Source organism: Spea bombifrons, chromosome 6 (genome assembly GCF_027358695.1).
Source record: "Spea bombifrons isolate aSpeBom1 chromosome 6, aSpeBom1.2.pri, whole genome shotgun sequence".
Taxonomy (NCBI): domain Eukaryota; kingdom Metazoa; phylum Chordata; class Amphibia; order Anura; family Pelobatidae; genus Spea; species Spea bombifrons.
In genome coordinates this window covers 19,353,539-19,358,056 of record NC_071092.1, presented here as the reverse complement: position 1 = coordinate 19,358,056, position 4,518 = coordinate 19,353,539, and the positions used below count along the sequence as shown (strand labels likewise).

Below are 4,518 nucleotides of genomic sequence, written 5' to 3'. Positions count from 1 at the left end.
CAAAGTGCAGCAAGAAATTGTTACTGAAATCAAACAAGCACAATTGTTTTCCATAATAATGGATACAACACAGGATATATCTAAAACTGATCAAATGAGTCATATATTTCATTATGTTTCTGTGGAAAGGGATAGGAATTTGAGAGCTTCTAGCATTACAGTAAAGGAGGCTTTCTTAGGGTTTCATGCCATTGGAGATCAGACGGCAGCAGGCATAGAAAGTGATATTGTTGCCTGCATAGAAAAGAAGGGCCTTGACATATCAAAGTGTCGGGGTCAGGGATATGACGGTGCTGCAACAATGAGTGGTGTATATTCTGGGGTTCAGGCTCGTATTGCTCAGAAAGAAAAAAATGCCCTGTATGTTCACTGTGCAGCACACAACCTGAATCTAGTTATTCAGGATGCTGTTGCTGACATAGAAGAAGTTTCCTCATTCTTTGACATCGTGCAGAGCGTATATATCTTCTTTGGGGAAAGTATACGAAGATGGAACGTTCTGTCATCATTCACTGCTGAGTCCTCCGTCACACTAAAAAGTCTTTGTCCTACATGCTGGTCTTCTAGACATGATTCCCTGCTTGCATTGCGTTTCCGTTTTGTAGATATCATGCAGGCATTATCAAAAATTATCCTTCTCTCTTCAAAACCAAAAGAGAGAGATTATGCTGCAAGTATAAAGAAAAAAATTGAATGTTTCCAGTTTGTCTTTCTGATTGTCCTGCAAACAAAAATCTTGAACCATGTCAATAGTATTTCAAAAGTCTTGCAATCGACAGACATGGAATTGTCTGGTGCAGTGCAGCTCATTCAGAATGCTGTTACAGCCCTTTCCAACTATAGGAATAATTTTGAAGACGCAAAAGCAGCTGCAATAACACTTGCAGAAAAGTGGGGAATTGAAAAGAAGTTTAAAAATAAGAGAATTAAAAAAGTAAAGCGCCACTTCGATGAGCTTTGCATGGATGAAAGACTAACTGACCCAGAAGAACACTTTAAAACAACTGTTTTTTATAGGTGTTTGGACATAATCTTAAGCCAGCTCTCAAACAGATTTACTGGCATGAATGCAGTCCTTAACAGATTTCAGATAGTTCAGCCCATCATTCTTGCTTCTGAATCTGATGACAATTTGATAATAGCAGCAACAAAACTGCATGAGTTCTACAGTGAGGATATTTCACCAGATTTTCCTGGGCAACTCCTCTCCTTCCGTACGGCACTTCAGGAAGAGATTCGCAGTTGTTCTACTATGAAGGGCCTTGCTCACCACCTGCTTGTTGAAAACAGTGCATTATCCTCTACTCTCCCTGATGTTTGCATAGCTTTGCTGCTGTTCCTCACCCTCCCAGTAACAGTGGCAACTGCTGAAAGGTCATTTTCAAAGCTAAAATTAATTAAAAGTTATTTGAGAAGCACAATGTCTCAGCAAAGACTTTCGGGACTTGCAACGTTAAGCATTGAAAATGAGAGAGCTAGAAGACTGAACATTGACAGCATTGTTGACGACTTTGCAGACGCGAAAGCAAGGCGTCGTAAATTTTAATGAGAGAGTAGTAAGTGTGAAGTTAAATCGCTTTCGTTACAAGTTACGGTTTTAGTTACAAGTTCTACTAACAGGTTTTTTGGTTGAACCTTGCATGCTTGGTTCCAAGTTGAACTAACCAGTTGAGTTGAATGCATGGTTCTTTTTATTCAGTAGTTGTTTTATTAAAGTATGTCAACATTTTGTGTTTTTACAGGTTTTCCATCAAAGAAAGTTAAATGTTTAAGTAGTTAAGTTGAAGTTACCGTTGTTGACCCTGTTGTGAACCCTTTTTTGAAGTTTCTTTGCCGCATTTGAGGAAATTTGAAAATTTGAGTATTTGTGTGTGTGTGTGTATATATATATATATATGTACAGTATTTATATTTTCTAAATTGATTTAATCTAATTTCAAATGCCTTTATGCAGAGGAAGTGAGTATCTGCCTTCAATATCCTTTTCACACAGCTATTTAGAGGAATTTTAGTATAATATAACTTTAAGAGCATAAAAAGTGTTTATGGGATCAAAATAAATAGCATACTTTCATAGTTAAATTAGTCATTTGGAAGTGAAGAGGGTTAAATAAGTTGAAATCTAAAAGGAAGTCACTCTACTGTCTAACATTGCCATAATTGCCATGAATTTCTCTTGGTTTTCTTATAGAAATATACATCATTGACAATAACTTCACTAAATGTATAAAACAGGTTGATTAATGGTTGTCCTTTATATTTGCAGAACCACACCATCAATGGCTGTTACGTGTCACCTTTTACCTGTCCTGAATGCTGCATTGTTGAAGATAAAGTAAGTTGAAAAAATGTACAGATATGTAATTTGTTGAAAAAAAAATTGTTGGGTAAAAATCATGTTTTTTTTGGGGGGGTGAGGGGGTGGGGGGGCCCTTAACAGATTCTCGCACCCGGGCCCTGAGGCGTCTAGTTACGCCCCTGGCTTCTGAGACAACTTGCGCTGCAGCCGGAAGTCTTATAATCGAGCAAATACGGTAATTATTAAATTGTTAAAGAAATCATTAATAATGAGATTTTTTTTTTCCCCCGCTTGAATTTATGGGCACCACTTTTGGCATAGAGCCCTTCTTTAGTTTATTTAGTGCATTTGTTTGGGAGTCAGGCTAGCTAAAGGGCTGTAAAAACTAAAGGATTGTTTCTGTAGGGCCTTATACCTGTTCTCTGTGGTACAATGGTTGAGATGTTGGATTTTGTTTTTGAGGTTCTGGGTTTAATTCACTAAAACTGGTTTATGTGATGTGTTTGTTTGGGAGGAAGGCATGCTACAAGATTGCAATGAGGTCAAAACCCAAGGGCTATGTAGAGTAATGGTTAAGGAGCTGAACTAGAGTGCTTAAGGTCCTGGGTTCAATTCCCTTGTGCTCAATTTTGAACTTTCTCTCAGCTCTCTTCTACATTGTGTTTTTTTGTTCTTGAAATTAGGCAAAGATTGCCATATGGAAAAGATCTACCGCTTTGTCTATTCCTCCTTTAGCATTTTAATGTTTTATTATTATTATTAACTTCCCCTCTCTCAGTACTGTATGTCCCATTCTGCTCTCCCCTGCTCGCTTCTATTAAATCGAAGTCTCCCTCAACAGTTTGTTTCCACTCTGCTTTTAGTTCCCTGGCCAAACGTTCTCTCTCCTAATCGTTTTGCTTTCCCCCTTGTCAGTACATTTATTTATATAGCGGCATATTCCATATTCCATGGAGCTGTGCCATTTTCTGCCATGCCATGATCGTTTCTGGCTGTGCGTGCACCGTCTTCATCTCACATGCCTTTACCAGGGGATTTCCATTGGAAATTTCCACAATGCCGTTTTCCCGTCTGTCTGTGTCCATCCTCAGTCTCTCCACGTCTGTTCTGGTCAGTCACATTGGTCCTGTATATGGTTTTTCTTTCTGAAAATGTAATTATTTTCTTGGAGGGGGTTGTAGATCAGTTGTACATCCCCTTAATCAGAAGTGGTAGAGTTTAGTAGAGTAATGGAAGATAAACATTTGCCGGGAAATCGTATAGCTGCCCTGAAACAAAGACAAGGACTTCAGCGTTAAGAAACACACAGGCTAGATGGGCCCAATGGTTCATATTGTAATTCAATCTCTCCATGTCTGTTCGTTTTGGAAGAAAAAATGGCCAATGTGGTCCCACAGGGTACCTCACAATAGCCTAGGGAGTGTGGCACCACAATATCTCTTTAGAATATTGGCACCTTAATTACAGTAAAGTCTTTCAAACTGTCATACTTTCCTGAAATAGAGCAAGAAATGATTGAGGCCCATCCATGGACACTGGCTAAGGAGAAGACTTGGCCCTTCATTAAAGGTAAGACCTTTCTGCTTAACAAAAATCATCTTTCCCTCTGTGTGTAAAGAGCAGTGGGTGTTTTACAATATGTGTTGCCATGTAGGTTACCGTTGTATTCTAATGGCTTTCCCCACAGACACCACCCTGAGCTGATTGTTTTTGGTGGCAATTGAAATAAAATCCTTTCCCTTAGATATACTCTTAGTCCCCCAGGTGCCTGTTGGTGTTGAGGACCTGCTTATCACAAGGTTGTAAGATAAGCATTTAGTGTCATTGTCTAGGACGAAATTTGGTTGAGATCTCATAGACAAGAGAGATATGTTTGGCTAATATGTCAAACTGTCAAACACCCTGCATTATGTTAAGACTACAGTTTCATTGGAAAAGGAAAAGACCAAAATATTAAAGCTTCTCCTTTAGTGTATCTTCTTTCCAAAGTTATCCCCAAAATGTTTCCATACTTCCAGTTTTTGAACAAATGCAATAATGACATGAAAATATAAAATTCTGGGTACTGTTGCCGCGTACAGCCGGACGCCTCTTACGTCCTCTTTAGCACAATTCCCCTGTCTTTTTGTACCACCTGTTTGTTTCCCTTTTTTAATGTCGTTGTTTTCTTTTTTTTTTGTCGATGGGTGACCAAGTAAAAAAGCAAGAGCGAGTTCCAT

General features: G+C 38.7%; 1 long non-coding RNA gene across 1 annotated transcript; it reads left to right on the top strand.

Annotated features, from left to right (window-relative positions):
* Positions 1–1,315: 1,315 nt before the first annotated feature.
* On the top strand, positions 1,316–2,326 carry LOC128500094 (uncharacterized). The gene is made up of 3 exons (XR_008354885.1): positions 1,316–1,556; positions 1,743–1,861; positions 2,267–2,326. It is a non-coding gene; the product is annotated as an uncharacterized LOC128500094 (long non-coding RNA).
* The last annotated feature ends 2,192 nt before the right edge of the window (positions 2,327–4,518 follow it).